General features: G+C 35.2%; 1 non-coding gene across 1 annotated transcript; it reads right to left on the reverse strand.

The window, feature by feature from the left end:
* Positions 1-16,800: 16,800 nt before the first annotated feature.
* Positions 16,801-16,905, reverse strand: LOC124899088. Its single transcript, XR_007056226.1, has one exon. It is a non-coding gene; the product is annotated as a small nucleolar RNA R71 (small nucleolar RNA).
* Positions 16,906-17,970: the final 1,065 nt, after the last annotated feature.

Genomic DNA, 17,970 nt, shown 5'->3' on the forward strand with positions numbered 1-17,970 from the left:
ATAGTTCGTTCTACCATACGATGTATAGATCAATAAGTGTGGATCAAAGTAAACTAATAGGCCTTTTTACCACCAAAAACCACAATCTCACAGGAATCAAAACTAAAAACTAAAAACTCAAACAAATTACATCACAAGGCATTGGAAACTATTCTAATCATCTTTCATACCCGAAAATACCACAAAGCAACCACGGGGAGGGGAAAATGGTCAAATCGCACAAAAATGAATAATTCAAAAAGCCCTAAAATTTATGTCCTTCCTGTAGTGGTGGCACATTCCTAATGAGTCTCATGTACTTAAGTAGGACTCAGCTCAACTGGATGAGAGATTGACCTTTGTGGAGGAGCTTATGTTCATACTAGCCAGGGATGTCAAGTAGTTGTACTCTGTTGCACCCAAGTGTATATAAAAGTGTACGTGGTATCACTAAGTCATATAATGTCCTTTTGCAAGCCAAGTATCGATACCTAAGAGACTTGTGTTGATAACTACTCAATTCTAGTCCACTATTGATATTAAATTAGTGCAGACGTAACCACGAGAGTTTGAGAGTTATAAGTAAAAGTAGAGTAAATAATGCGAAAAAATAAAGGTTGTTTGACAATAAATGGGGAGAAACCCAGGTTTAAGGCTCTATGAACAATAATACTTTGCTGTTGAACTTCATTAGTTAAGTTACTTATCTTGGTTGTTGATTCACGAGGTTGATATCACGACTATGGTCTTCCGAGCCTCTAATCACCTACATAACTTAGACCCACAAATACATCATGGAGCGAGGATGAGAGAACTAAATTAAATGCATTAATATTTCATCCCATAAGTGAACTAAAAAGGTCACTTAGGTATATTCCTATCCTAAGTACAAATTATAACTTCATTCTGTAGAAAATTACAATCCTACTCTATTTAGCCCATATTCTATCCCCTTGTTCCTCCTCCCGGGCTCACAAAATGACAATGGATGTAGTATAAGGGTCCAAAATACTTAAAATAGTAATAACAAGGTTAAATGCACAACCAAATATTATAAATAATAAAAACCAAATAAATTCATAACAAGAGTAATTATGTTCTTGGCCTAAACCCCGGAAAAGGGCTTTTAGCCACTCATGGACATAACCTTAATTACGATAGATAAATACATGATAAAATCCATAAACAAACTAAAGTAAGGAAATAAAAAACCCTATTTAAATTTTTATCTAGCCTCCCTCAAAGTTTCAAAGCCGTCCAAGGTGTTTTGCATTGTGTTCAAGTGTCCTATTTATAGGAGGACAAATATGGTCGAATTTGCACTAGGTCCGTGTTGCGCCACTTATTCAATGGACTAGGGTATGCATCATGTCCTGATCATGGGTATAAACTTGAAATCATACTTAGGAAGTTTCCAAGTACGTGGCACAGACCTTATAGCCTTTTCTATGGTCCGCAACGTGCCATAGGCTCCAAAGTGTCCATTTTCATTAAATCTTGCTCCTTTGCCTCAGTCTATCCATTCCAAGCCTTGTGATGTTTTTAAAAATTGATTTTCAGCTTGTATATCATCTATATATAATCATAATTAAATCAAAAAGCATCCAATATCATCAAAAAACACGAATTAGAGTTTAAAACAATACATAGTGCACAACGGTGAACTAGAAACTTTAGCTAAGAACTAGTTTTGCACTTTTGATCTTAAACTTAGGTTCGACCCTTGGCTTGATTCAATTGAACCTTGAAAACTATAAACATGCTTTTACACACATAATTACACAATAATATCATTATGAACTCATAATTCAGACTAGAATTCATTGAGATCAACTAGAACAATATATAGCTCAAACTAGTTATACTAGTTTTCTCGATTAAACTCTAAGTGATCAATTTGAATCCAAACTTGTTTGAAAAACACCTTAACCATTGTAATTAAGTAATTTAACACTTATATGATTATTTATACCATTCAGAAAATATCAAGAACAAAATAAGTACTCAAAATAAGGATAAATAAGCTCGGATAACAACATTGACGTGCATAAATCCACCTCAGATCATAACCCCATACTTAAAGCCTTGTTTGTCCATAAAAAACTCTTTACTCTAAGTATCATAATCCTAGGATAATCCAAACTTCTACAATCAGCAATACACTCAAAATTACATTAGATGATGACACAAAATGCAAGTATCTACACTAAACATTTTATACATAATTGAAGGCTCAAAAATACTACTAAAAAAATCCTAACCTCAAGAATTGACTCACCAAGTTGGGAAAACTCATACATATTGTTCAATCAAGGAGATCATACTAAGTACCCAAATCTTATCAAACATGTTCGCTCATAATAAGAGAGTTACCTATAATCACTAACATAAATGTAATTTATTGCAAATGGGGTACAAGAATCAAATTACGCTCACTCTCACAAAGAATTCACAAGTTACATAAGATGAACCATATGCTTCCCCTTAGTGTAGTACTCCACTAATATCTAAATTTTATGACTTAGGATCAAATAGGTCTTTAACGGTTGTAATGTTTGCTAAGGTTTGGGCAAAAACTATTTTTACCATTCATAGTGACTATCTTCCCTAAGCGCTTTAATACATTACACTTTTCATTCAATTAACTTCTAACGACCAACTTTCACCACTCTATCTACAAACACCTTTTGTTTTATCCCACATAATTAAGTTCACTCACATAAAATATGGAAGGGAGTATTGTCTATTAATTCATGATGCAATTTTAGCACAAATTTTGTTCACTCATAACCACAACACATCACTTGTATGCAACAATAACTATTACTTTGGGGCTTCAGTTAGACCTTTCTCCTACTTGAATTTCAAACTTATTAACTCAATTAATTTTACACTAAAGCGCTTAGGATCTTTGGATCAACTCAAGGTCAGTCAAAAAAGGGAATTAGGCTACATTGAGGCTACTAAATAAACAAGCTAAAGACTTAATGGTTCTAACTAGGAATATGCACAATGGTAGGTTAAAAGGGTTATAAAACATGGCTACAAAGAAATGCCCATATTATCTCCTTAACCCACACTCTTTATTTTACTTTGCATACACACCAAACAAGTTCTACAAATCACATGTAACAAGAAATATTCAAACACCTCACAAACTCATGGCATATGCTCAACTCAAGTAGGATCATCATAGATTCTCAACAAAACAATAACATGAATTCAACATTAAGCCAACGTGTGACAAGAGTCATAATCATGAGCGTAGGAGTATCAAAAGAAGTCATTCACACAATCAACATGGCTTTTGTATTCAAAATATCTTCCATCATACAATCACAAATAGCACCAACAAGAATATCTCACTTACCTAAAACAAAAATTTTAAATATTTACTCCTAAATTAGAATTTCCCCACCCTACACTTAAAAATCTACTTTTTCCCCAAAGTATAGAGATATAAATACTCTCTGAGGCCTCTAGAACTAACTAGTAGCATCTTTTTACATCAAAAGAATCCGGGGACCCCGCACTTAGTCTTCGCCATGCTCTTTAGCTTAGGTTTCCATACTTACACATCCCGTCAACCTGTGACTCAAAAAAAACTACCTTAAGTAAAAACTAAAATATTGAAAATATAACCTACCTTAACTTGGGTTGATCCCAAGAAGCACCTAATTTAGTATCGTGGTATGACCCAATCATCACACTTAACCATTTTCCTTTACCCTCTTCCTTATACTCGGATGCTATCTTCTCACTCATTTCTGACCTCTTAAGTATGAACTCTCAAGGTCAACAACTTTTTCAACAATATCCTTTTCCGGATCCTCAATCAAAATCACTTTAGGATTAGCTATTTATGGTTTAGACAACTCAATGAGAGAGTCTGAAGATGGCTTTGGTGGATTAGGCTCTACCACCCCACACTCATCCACTTCCACCACTATAATTATGCATAAAACTTTGTAGTGGGATAGTGTATTGAGTTGTTTGTATGCTTAAAAGACCACCACTTCTTCATCCAACCTTATTGATTAATGATCCTCCCATCTCCATGAATGGATGTCATAAGATGATTGGAACCCTTTCATATGCCTTATAATCCAAAACTATTAAACCAGTAGGAGTAATAAACTTACTACCCTTGATGAGAACATCCTCAGTGATTTCTGTTGGACGGATTAATGATCGGTATGCTAAATGGAGTATTAAAGATCTTGGTCTCGGTGTCCCCAAGCCCAAAGTATTAAACATCAATGGGGGCATCAAATTAATACATGCCCCTAGTAACTCAGGGCGTGGACCACCTCATTATTTCCAATATGTATGGCAAAAGTGAAAATCTAAGGATCCTTAAACATTTTGGGCATCTTCTGCATCACCATAGAGCTATACTCCTTCACCATGTCCTTCAAGTACTTAGCATACATGGTCATTCCCTACAAAATATCTAAAAAAGAAAGGTTAATGTGAAGCACTCTAAAAATGTCAAAGAACTTCTTCAAGCAGGCATCCTCCTCTGCTTTTATTAGCCTCTGTTGAAATGGAGGTGGTGGATATACCTTAACCTGTTCAACAACTTTTATTTTTAAGTACTCAAACTATCCCAAATAATCACCAACTTTGTCTGCAATCGATTGAGGTATCAACATTGTATATATCTCCTTATTTATCTTTGGAGGAATGTCAATCAACTTTTTACTCCTTACCCCTTAAAGTGATTGTAATTACTTTTTTAGGAGGTTTATTTTCACTTGGAAAACCATCATGAGGCCTGGCACTATATTTTTCCCAACTGGTACTCCAATTACTTCAAAAGTACTTGCTAATTTTTGAGTTCATCATCTATCTGTTCATGGGTATTGTCCATGAGCTTCTTTAACATAACTTCTATGCTACTAGCCTGTCTATTTTGTTGCTACTGAAGTTGATAATTACTGTTCCATGAATAGTTTAGTGCCTGAGTATGCCACTTTTGGTTGTAGTCATTACCATACTTTGGCCTTTGAGCGTTACCCATAAAATTGATTGACTCGAGATTTACACTACACATATCTGCAGACTTGCCACTATTGCCACAAACCTTACACCATGATAGAGTTTGTTGCACTACATTCACCTAAGTCTAAGACTGTTGTACACCCAACTTGATAAATAGTGTCATTATTAGGTTCTATAAAACTGATGTTGGGTGGATAATGTTGTAATATTATTATATTTAATCATGTTTGCAGCCTTTTTTATTGAGTCTCTTGAGGAACACCATGCCAATAAGGATTTCCTTGTGCAATCCAGTTTAACAATATATATAGCTCATTATAAGTATTTTCTAGATCCTGACAACCTACAGCTGATCTAGCAAAATTTTCATGTTAATTTCCAAAAAGCCCATGCAATATGGATGCGTTGCAGACTGCTATCTCTTGCAGTAAACTAGATGATGCAGACCTCTATCATGGGACTAATATCTATGATGAATACCTCTCTCCCAGAGACTGGACCAATATAACATGTTTCTTAGTCCACACATAACCAAAGTGCACTAATATAAATAAGATTTCGTCCCTTGTTTGTATTCACTTTTGGATGGACCTTGGACCACTTTGAAACTTGGAGTGGGGATGGAAAACACTTCAATTAGGGTTTTTCTTGTTTTACTTTAGATTTTTAATGGGTTTTATCTTGTATCCAATTATCTTGATTACAACTATGTCCATGAGTGGCTGAAAGCTCTATTACAGGGTTAAGGTCAAGAACATGATTACTATTGCTTTGAATTGATTTAGTTTTGATTGATTATCATATTTGGTTGCTCATTTATCCTTGTTATAACTATTTTAAGGAGTATCTACCCTTAGGATACATCCATTGTCGAATTTGTGAGCTTGGGAGGGGGAATAAGAAGATAGAATGTGAGGATAGATAAAACACGGTTCTTATTCTTTTATAAAATAAGGAATTTGAATTAGTGTCTAGGATAGTGATATACCTAGAATCCTTGTTTTTTTCAAATGTAGGATGATAGCTTCATGCATCCAATTGGATTATTACATCCCCGCTCAATAATGTAGTTGTAAAGTCAAAGTTAGTTAGATGATTAGAGATCGGGAGACCATGATCATGCGATAAAACCTATGAATAATTAACCAAGATATGTAGTCTAACTAATGAAGTTCAATGGTGTAGTATGATTGTTCATAAGCCTTAACCCTGCGTCTCCATCCATTGATTGTCCAAAGTCATTACTTTTCCACATTAGTTACTTTACTTTTAGTTTACAACTCAAAAACTCTCTTGGTTACTTTATCTTAATAGTTGATCTAGAATTGGATAAGTTGTCAACTCAAGTATCTGAGGGATTGATATTCATCTTTAATTAAGGCCACCGTATTACTTGGTGAGACCACGTACACTTGCGTGAGCACTTGGGCAGTTGTTGCTGGGGACTTATAATTTGGCAACTGTTTTATTTTTAGTTTTTAGATTTCTTTGGTACTTTACTCTTTTTTTTGGGATTTAATTTGTAGGACATAGGTTTATAGGCTAGAAAACTGTTAATGGTTAGGGAGTTAGTTGTACCAAGCCCCGAACCCGAGCAACGCTTCCATAAATTAAGGAGAAAAGCAATTCTTCTCCCTCATATCCTATAATTTCAAGAGAAACAAGACAATCCTGCTCTAATGGCTGAAGTTCAACCACCCTGCAGGATAATTCGTGAAGTGGCAATACCACTTTAGATAAATTTGACCTCCCTTTTTTATAAAACCAGCCACTGGAGGTAATTTTGAGCTGAAGCAGAATATGGTTCAGCTTTTGATTAGAAGTGGACAATTTATCAGGCTTTCACATAAAGATCCACAAGACCATCTACATAACCTTCTGGAGATCATTGACACATTCATCCCAATGGGTATGACAATGGATTATGTAGGCTGGCACTATTCCCCTTTTCACTAATAGGGGAAGCAAAGAAGTGGTTAAACGCTGAGCTGAAAAGTTCAATCAAAACATAGGATGACTTAGCTCAAAATTATCCATCCAATTCTTTCCATCTGGCAAGACGGCAAAACTACAAAGTGAGATTTTGTGCTTTAAACAGAAGCCAGATAAGAATTTATATCATGCTTGGGAGCGCTTCAGAGATCTTTTTTGGGACTATCCATATCATCAGCAATCCAATAGCATATTAGCTCACACTTTTGTTGAGGCACGTGGCCATAACACAAATATTTTGCTAGATTCAGCTACAGGTGGTTAAGCATTGGAGTTGAATTATAATGACCTTTATACTTTGTTGAACTGGATTGCTCAAAGGAATCTTGAATGCTTTTTTACCTTAAGAAGCATGACAAAGAAGGTTGCAGGTGTATTACAGGTTGACCAATTGACTTCTATATCTACCCATATTGCTTCTCTGCAAAATAAGAAAAGCAGTATGAAGTTAGGGGTTACATAGCTTGCAGCCACAGTCAATGCAATTGAACAGACTGCAGGTTGGTATAAGGTTTGTGGTAACAATAGGTATTCAGCGTCTATGTGTGCTACAAATCCTGAGTCTATGAAATTTATGGGTAATGTTCAAAGAATGAATTATGCGAATTCCTACAATCAAAAGTGGCAGACTCAGCCACTAAATACTTGATGGAACAATCAGCAACAGTATCGGTAACAACAAGTTCAGAATAATTAGTGCACAACTCAGACTAGCAATGTGTAAGAGATATTAAAGCAAATTATGGCTACTTAAGTCTAATTGGCAGCAGATATAAAGAGCTAGCATGCAGCTTAGAGTTTCAAATTGGTTAGTTCACAAAGTCACAAAATATCAGGCCTCAAGGTGGTTTGCCAAGTCATACTAAAAATTCTAAACAAGTAATGGACATCACTTTGAGGATTGGTAAAAATCTTAATGAAGGACCTCTAAATAAAACCAAAGAGATAAATACAGAAGAGGCTCCTAAGTAGGTAGATGAAAAAGCTACTAAAAAATTATGAAAGTCTGAGTACTCAAAAACAAAATTTATTCAAAGGTGAATGAGAGACCACCATTACCTTTCCCACAGAAGCATATAAAGGAAAATGAGAATTCATGCTTCAAAAAGTTCATTAACACATTTAGAAAGCTTCATATTAACCTTACTCTTTTATATGTTTTGGAGGGAATGCCCAATTATACTAAGTACTTGAAGGATGTGGTCACTAAAAAGTTAAGCTGCAGGATGTTGAGATAGTAGAACTTATTGAGGAGTGTAGTTCTATGGTGATGCATAGAATGCCCTAAAAGCTTAAGGACCCTGGGAATTTTACTTTCCTAATTCAAATTGGTAACAGCGAGGTGGTCTATGCACTAAGTGATTTGGGGGGTAAGTATCAAATTGATGCCCCTCTCCTTGTTTAATACCTTAGGCCTGGGAAAGCCTAGACCAAGTACTGTGATACTTCAATTGGCAAACCGAACCATAGCCCATCCCGAAGGGATCATCCTATTGATTTAATTATTTTAGATTTTAGGCAGACAAAAGAGTACCATTTTTCTTGGGAAATCTATTTTTAGTAACAAGAGGAGATCTTATAGATGTGAGAAAAGGAACGCTCTCAATGAGGCTGGATGATGAAGTGGCGATGTTCAAAATATACAAGCCTCTCAACAAACTATCCTACTACAAAGATTTGTGCATGATTACATTAATTGAATGGGGTGAGTGTGTGGTAGTGGAGTCTGTCCCACAAAATACCTCTTCGGACTTCCTTATTGAGCAGTCCAAACCTACAATACCTCAGCCCGACATGATGGAAATTGATGATCATGAAAGGTATAAAGTTTAGAATGTTTTTGACCTTTAGAGTTCACACTCAAGAGGTCATAAATGAATAAGAAGACGGTGTCCTAATGTGAGGAAAAAAATGAACAAAAATGGATAAGTGTAGATTGTGTCGTGTTGCACCACTAAATCAGGTGCTTCTTGGTAGGAAACCAAGTAAGGGTAGTTTTATTTTTAGTATTTTTAGTTTTTTTACTTCACTAGTTTTGGTTCTTGTTGAGTCATATTGAGTCACAGGTTTATGGGAAGACTGAGTACCGAAAAACCTAAGCTAAGGAGAACGGCAAAGACTAAGTGTTAGGTCTTCAGACCCCTTGATATGTAAAGATGTTGTTAGTAGTCCTAGATGCCTGAGGTAGTATTTCTATCTATACCATTTAAAGTATACTTTGGGGATAAAGTAGATTTTAAAGTGTGGGGTGGGGAAATTCTCATTTTTTAGGAGTACTTTAAAATTTTTTGTGTTAGGAATAAGTGTGCGATGTTCTTGTTAGTTCTATATTTGACTACATGATGCAAGTGTGTTGGTTGTAAAAGCATGTTGATTGTGTGAACTACTACTTTTGAAATTGGAGGGCTCATCAGTACGACTCATGTACTTGTTGGCTTAAAGTTGAATTTATGTGATTGTTTAGGTAAGAGTCTATCATGATCCTACTTGATTTGAGAATGCTTCATGAGTGTGTGAGTTATTTGTATATTCCTTGTTGCATGTGATGTCTAGAACTTGCCTGGTGTGTGTGCAGAATAAAATAAAGAATATGGGTTTAGGAGATGATATAGGAATTTCTTTACTAGCCTTGTTTCATACTCTCTTTTACCTACCCTTGGGCATAATCCTAGTTGAACCCTGCTGATCCTTTAGCTTTTTCTTTAGAAGCCTCATATGTAACCCAATCCCTTCTATGATAGGCCTAAATTTGATCCAAAAGCTCCTAAGCTCTTTACTATAAAATTAATTGAGTTTAAGGAGTTGGAAATTCAAAAAGTAAAGGTGAAATTGAAGCCCCTAGTAATCGCTATTGGTGTTTAGAAAAATGATGTGTGTTGTGGTTGGGAGTGGAGTAATTAAAAGAATAAAAATGTGTTCAAATTGATAAGTTAGGCATAGAAAATACTCTCACCATAGTGCATGTGAGTGAGCTTAATGAGATAGGGAAAAATAAAGTATAAGGGTAGATAGAAGTGGTGTAATTAGGTTATTAAAGGTGAGCTAAATGACATGTGTGATGTATTAAAGCACTTAGGGAAGATAGGTACTATTCTTCGCCAAAATAGTTCTTACCCGTCCCTTAGCCTGCATTACAACCATTAAAGACCTATTTGATCTTAAGCTTCAATATTTTGATATTAGTTGAGTACTACTATGAGGGAAAGCCTAAGGTTCATTATTTGTAACGTGAATTCTTTGTGAGAGTGAGCACAATTTGATTTTTTTACCCATTCTGTTATGGATTGAATGATTGTGAGTGATTATGGGTAACACTCTTGTTGTAGGGGAACATGTTTGATAAATTTTGGGTGAATTATATGATGTATTTAATTTAACAATGTGATTGATTTAGCTAACTAGGTGAGTCAATTCTTCAGTCTAGGATGTTTTGAAGTAGTATTCTTGAACTGTCAATTGTGTATGTAAGATGCTTAGTATAGAAACTTGTATTTTGTGTTGTCATTGTAGTACTAGATTGACTGTCTTGCGTGTAGTAGAGTTTTAGAGTATCCTCTTCTTATGATGCTTAGATTAAAGAGTTGTTCGAGGATGAACAAGGCTTTAAGTGTGAGGTGGTGATGTTGGGTGTATTTATGCATTTTAGTATTGTTATCCTAGCTTATTTATCCTTTTTTTAGGGAAATTCATTTTCTTTATGTGTTAATGATGATATAATTGAGAATCTAAGTGTTTAAGTATGTGATTACTATGTTTAAAGGTGTTTTAAACATGTTTGGGTTCAAATTGATCACTTAGAGTCTAGATGAGAAAAATAGTTTTACTAGCTTGAGCTAGGTGTTGTTCTAGTCTATCGAGATGGATTCTAATGTTTTTAATAATTTAATAATGGTTTTATTGTGTAATTATTTGTTTAAATTTTTTTTATAATGTTCAAAGTGTAATTGAATTAAGCTAAGAGTCAAAACATGAAGTAAAGATCAATATGGGTAAGCCAAATCTTAGCTCGAGTTTCTAGTTCAACGTTTTTGATATCGTGTTGTTTTGAGTTCTTATATTTTGGTTTTGATCATGAGGATGCTTTTTTTATTAATTATGGTGATATATGGATGAAATTCAATCTGTAAAATAAAGAAAAATAACACCATAAGGTTGGGATGGAAAGAGAAAGGGTTAAGACAAAGTTAACTTGGAAAATGCAATTTCCAGAGAGCCCACGTGATATGGATGCATCAAAGATCTCTCTCCCTTGCAGCAAGATAGGAGAGGCGGAAATATTTCCATTCGAATAATCTCCCCAATGCACATCTCTCTCCAATAGGCTGGACCAATGCGGCATGTTTCTTAGTCCACACATGGCCGAAGTGCACTACTATAAATAGGATTCCTTCCCTTGTTTGTATTCACTTTTGGACGGACCTTGGACGGCTTTGAAAATTGGAGAAGGGATGTAAAAAACTTCTATTAGGGTTTTTATTCTTTTACTTTAGATTTTAAATGGATTTTATCTTGTATTCAATTGTCTTGATTACGGCTATGTCCATGAGTGGCTAAAAGCCCTATTCCGGGGTTAAGGCCAAGAACATGATTACTATTGCTTTGAATTGATTTGGTTTTTATTGTTTGTCATATGTAGTTGTTTATTTATACTTGTTTTAACTATTTTAAGGATTATCTACCCTTAGTATACATCAATTGTCATCACTGTGAGCTCGGGAGGAGAAATAAGAAGATAGAACATGGGGATAGATAGAACATAGTTCTTATTCTTTTATAAAATAAGGAATTTGAATTAGCGACTAGGATAGGGATATACCTAGAAGCCTTGTTTATTTCATATGTAGGATGATATCTTCATGCATATAATTGGATTATTACATCCCCTTTCAATGATGTGGTTGAAATGTTCAAGTTAGGTAGACGATTAGAGGTCGAGAGACCATGATCATGCGATAAACACTACGAATCATTAACCAAGCTATGTAGACTAACTAATGAAGTTCAATGGCTTAGTATGATTGTTCGTAAGCCTTAACCCTGGTTCTTTATCTATTTATTGTCCAAAGTCTTTACTTTTCCGAATTAGTTAATTTACTTTTAGTTTACAACTCTAAAACTCCGTTGGTTACTTTATCTCAGTAGTTGAACTAGAATTGGATAAGTTGTCAATATAAGTCTCTGAGGGATCGATGTTCGACTTTAATTAAGGACATTGTATTACTTGGTGAGACCACGTACACTTGCCTGCGCTTGGGTGCAACAATATTCTCATTCAAAACATGAGCCATGAAACCTGAATCACCGAAGGCAAAAGGAAGTAAGTTTTGTACTCCAAGTCTACGGTTTCAAGGTAGCCTAAATGTTCCAACTAACCCAGGTCTTGAAATTCACCACTCCAACACCTAAAAACCCATCACAAATCTAACACAATATCATGAAAATACTATGAACTAGCTCAATCTATAAGGAAGGTAAGCCTAGCCTACCTAGGCTCCTAAGAAATCTCAAACGATCTGCTAAATCACCAACTTTTCCCTTTTGATAAGCTTCCACTATATTCCACTCTATTAAAATCATATTCTACTCATCATTACAATAATAATGATACCCACATTGCACCATTGTTTGTCGAGTCCAAAAGTCAAACCAAAACCCTATGTGTGTTCCATTAATAGAAATCACGTTTGCAAGGTCTACCCTATATTTCCTCATGCTGAAGTAGCAATTACCCTAAGAAATGAGTGAAATCCGAGCATCACTGTTAAATTTAAGACCGCAAGTTTTAGGAATTTTGGACAAGAAAAGAGAAAACCAAAATGAAATTACAGGAATCTTACCTCAAATCAAAAGAAGAATCAATAAGTAAGCATTAATCAAGCTTCCCAAATACACTACAATATTAAACCCTAAGCTATTGTACTCTTCAAGTATGTAGATCTCTTAGAAAAGATGAAGAATGGGGAGAAAATGGGCTAAAAGGGTCATTTTAGAGATCTCTTGAAATTGATGAAGAATGGGGAAAATGGGCTATGACGGGCATTTTATACCCATCCAAGGTGTTCGGATATCGCTATAACGGCTCGGCACCTCGCAATCACGGCTTCTGGGGACTATCATGCTATGTTCACAACTTGTGCCCGTTATCGTGGAACATGATATACTACTAAGGGTATCGCGATAGAGACACCTGGCTCACTATTAGCGAGTGCACCAGATACAGTTAAGACTTGGAATTATCCAAGACTCCGCCAACCCTTCGAGATTCATTCAAAATAGGTTATATGCAAGTGGACCATGCAACTATACCAAATTCTATGTTTCGAACTCTATGGTGTAGTTAAAATTTTAATCCAGGGTCATTTCAACAAAAAGTAGGTACCCCAACTATACTCTATTTTCTTAACTTTTTGATAAATAGTTCAAAATGAACCCAGGTGCCTCAACACCTAAACTAAGATTCCTCTTAGCCAAAATTGATATTTTGGAGATGCTGGAATAGCTAGAATTTGCATACGAGATTGTTTGAATGAAGTTTTTGCTTGGTAACTAGTTAGAACCAGTGAAGATTTCAAAATAGGGAATTGTCTCTAAAAAACAAATGAGCTTCTCAATAATTGAATTGTCAGTTATAACTTGTTATAAATGACTTGGGATAAAAATAGAAAAGATCTAATGGCAGAAATAAGCAAAATGATGCAAAATAACCTAAAGGGTGATTACAATATCCACTACTAAAAGGGACATTCGTTCTTCAAAGTTAAGAATTAGGATGTACCTGAAGTCTCGAACATGTGGGGATACTGGGTCTACATCTCACTTTCAATCTCGTAAGTGAACTCCTTAACTAGGTGATGCCTCCTCTGAACCTGAACTACATGAAACTCCCTATTGTATAACTACCTAACATCACTAGCAAAAATGATAACAGCCTCCTCCACAAAGTTCAACCACTCATCCAATTGTACTGAATCCCATCTAAGTACATAAGATTGATTAGAAATATATCATCATAACATGGAGACATAGAAAATAAGATGGATATAAGGAATATTTGAGATACGGCTAACTCATAAGACACTTCACCAATGGTACAAAAAATTTGAAAGGTCTAATATATCTGGGGCTGAGCGTTCCTTTCCTCTCGAACCTCATACACCCTTCATGGGCAATATACAGAGAAACACCCGATCACCAACACCAAATATTAAGGTATGAAGAATACGATCTGCATAGGCCTTCTTCCTACTCTGAGATGCTCTCCACTTATCTTGAATTACTTTAACTCTATCTAACAACTCCTAAAGTAAATCAATACCACGGGGTCTAATCTTGGATATTTCAAACCATCCAATAGGGGAATGACATCACCTGCTATATAAAGACTTAAAAGGTGCCATCTCAATACTTGAATAATACCTATTATTATATGCAAACTCTTCCAAGGCTAAGTATTTCTCCCACTAGCCTCCGAAATCCATAATAAAGGCTCAAAGCACATCCTCAAGAACCTAAATAGTTCACTTCGACTGATCATCTATCTACGAATGAAAGCCTATACTAAGGTCCACTTGAGTACCCAACTTCTTCTAAAATTTTTTCTAAAATCTAGAAGTAAATATGGAACCCCGATCTGAAATAAAAGAGATGGGCATGCCATACAAACAAACTATCTCTAGAACATAGATACGAGCTAAGCTCCCAGCACTAAAGGATATCTAAATAGGAATGAAATATGCTCACTTGTTCAACCCATCCACAACGACTTAAATACTATTTTAACCATAGGAAGTACGTGGTAAACCACAAATAAAGTCCATGGTAATTAATTAGTGGTAAATTTACTAGTCATTTATGCCCAAATGTATGCATGCTACTATGATTTAATAGTATAAATAAGACAACTTTGGTAATTGAATGTACTAATTCTAATATTTTATAGGTATATAGGTAATGAGATAAAAAGAAGTAAAGTGAGCTAAAAATGATCAAAAAGGGAAAGTAAGTGCAAAAGCTTGAAAAGCAAGAGTAGGATCTGACCTCAGTTACCATGATCGCGGGCAGTCAAGATTAATCAGAGCCTTCAATTGGGAAGGACTCATTGCAATCGTGGGAGTCGGAATTACGATCAAGGTGGGGAGATTGTGGTAGCACGGGTTTATGCCAAGGGGTAGATTTGAAATTTCAAAACCAACCCTAAATCCATTATAGTGCAAAAACCCTTTCTTTTTTGGGTACCTTCCCAACTAGAATTAAATTTTGAACAATTTGAAACCCTACAAAATTGGGAAACTATTTTGTGGCTAATTTCTCAAGTAGTTTTGATTGTAATTGAAGTTGGATATTGGATTACTCTTACTTTTAATTTCCATGGAAGCATTGAGTGATCCTTTTGGTATATTCCTTTCTTTTAACTTCATGAGTAAATAAACATTTATTTTTAGATTATGTTGAAATAGGGTAAAAATATGTGTGGATTGTTATTTATTAGTGTAGATTCTTGGTTATTGATGATGGTTTCACTATGTCTTTATTTATTGAGTTCGGATTTCAGGGTGAAAACCCCAAATTCCCAAAATGGATTTGTGGGTGAAAACCCTAAATTTTCAAAATCTCATATCATCCTTTAATGAGGGATTTGAGTATACTTTTAGATCCTATATCATCCTTGAAAGAGGGATATGAGAGACAAGACATTAACAAAAAAAATCATTATGTACAACTTATTCCCATTTCATTATCTTAAAAATAAAAGTGGATTGAGAATAAGCTAAGTATTGGGCATCTTCCTAGATATAGGGATTCCCAATTAACGTATTGGGTGTTTTGGGTTGCCACATCCATGAGGTATCCAAAAAGGTCCATGGGTTATATTCTTGAGGTTTGGTTAACAAACTAGCCTGAGGAACCCCTAACCTAGGCTACCCATGTAGTCATCAACTAGAATTTGCATTCTATTGTCATGAACCTATGCATTATTTGCACCTAGGAAGAAATAATCACAAGACGGCTCATATTAAAATCTTAGCCAAATTTGTTATTTTGAATTGGTAGTTTGATTTGATTTTGGTAAATTAACTTTCCAAAATAATTCCCCTATTTTAATTCATGTATTTTAATTTTTTACATTATGGGTATATCTTTAAGCTATTAACACCCATATGATTAGAAGATGAATTCCACTCCTCTAGTATTAGACTCTAATTCACATTTGGTTAATATACTTGACAACGATCACCTTGCCCATAAATTATGAAGTGAGTTAAGAGTTATCAAAATGGCGCCATTGCTGGAGAGTGAGACTTAGTTTTCCCTTGTGTAGTGTTGATAGTAGCTTTGGGTTTACCTGTAGTGGTTGTTATTTATTTTGATTGTTGTATTTTATTTTTAGGTGATTTCAAAATTTTCCATGACACCATAAGTGACCATGCAAGTAATGGCGGGACCTTTGATGGGTCCTTTGATGATGAGGAACAACTCCATGATGTTGGACGTACGAGGGCTATCTGTATCCTACATAATCAAGGGAATGGGGTATTACACATCACAATTTTTATGTTGCACATGTTTTAAAGAAAAGGTCTCTCTGGGGGGGGGGGGGAGTTCATGACGACCCCTATTTGAATTTGAAGAATTTTCTGGAAGTTTGGGGCCCCTTCGACATTGCGCATATATCACAAGAATCCATATAATTGTGCCTCTTTTCATTTTCCCTAATATGTGAGGTGGTATTGTGGCTACGGTCTCTTCCCACCGGGTCAATCACATCATGAGAGGAACTTATTGTTGCATTCTTTGACTGATATTTCTCACCATCCAAGATGTTGTAATTGCATGACAAAATCACTAATTTTGTCAATTGAATAAAGAACCTCTATATGAGGTATGGGAGAGATTTAATGGGAAGTTTATTCAATGTCCTAACAATGATGTCCTGGAGAAGATGTTTCTCAAAATCTTCTACCGATCTTTGGATCAACTAACCCTAATCATAGTGGATAATGCGGCCAAGGGTTCACTTGTAAAGTTGTCTTATAATATGGCTATAAAATTGCTTGAGAAAGTCATAAAGCAAAATTATTAATGGCATACCAGAGACACCGAGGTAGATAAAGGGTCTCTAACACCTCTTATGCTAATAGAGATTAAAGGAAAAGAGATGAAGAGAGGGAGGAAAACATGCAAAAATGATGACATAATTAGAGTTGCTATAAAACATGTGATGGGTGCACACAGAAAATGGTAAATGTTGTAGCATCCAAGGGTTATGATGAAGAAGAGGCCAAAAGACTAGATGATGAAATTCGGTATTTAGCTAACTATCCAATCGGTTTCTACCCAGAATATCAAAGGCAAGGTGGGAAACATGGTTAGACCAATCGTGAAAGAGAACGAGATTAGTGTGATAAGGATAGGGATCCAGATTAGAAAGACTAGAAAAGGGAGTATGACTGATATGTGCCTCTCTATGATCGAATAAATTACAAAGAGTCTAATTTTGTTAATCCTAAAAAATTCAAGATCGAGCAAGGATCTTGATGATAATAGAGGGAACGAACAATATGATTCAATAAATAAAAGGCAACTTTTCATAAATCAACCAAATAGTTGTATCACACTCTGCCTCAATCAAGCAATTTGAGACTCAAATTGGCCAAATCTTCACTCAACATAATGCTACACAAAAAGGAGGCCTTCCTAATGATACCATTGTGAATGCAAAAGTTGATGCTCAAGTATTGGAAGATGTGGTTGATTCAAACAAGGAAGATCTTAAGTCACAAGAAGGGGATGAAAAAAAACCAATGATAATGGAAGAAATGGTTGATGAAAAGGGAGATTCGAAGGTAGTTGAGAATAATTAACAACAAAGTGATTTGATGCTTACCATGGATGTTCCTCCCTTATTCCCTCAAAGGTTCCAAAACAAGGAGGACAATACAAAATTCAAGATGTTCCTTGCTAAGATTAGCAATCTATCTATTAATATCCCATAGA

This window comes from Capsicum annuum, chromosome 5, assembly GCF_002878395.1.
Source record: "Capsicum annuum cultivar UCD-10X-F1 chromosome 5, UCD10Xv1.1, whole genome shotgun sequence".
Classification (NCBI taxonomy): Eukaryota; Viridiplantae; Streptophyta; class Magnoliopsida; order Solanales; family Solanaceae; genus Capsicum; species Capsicum annuum.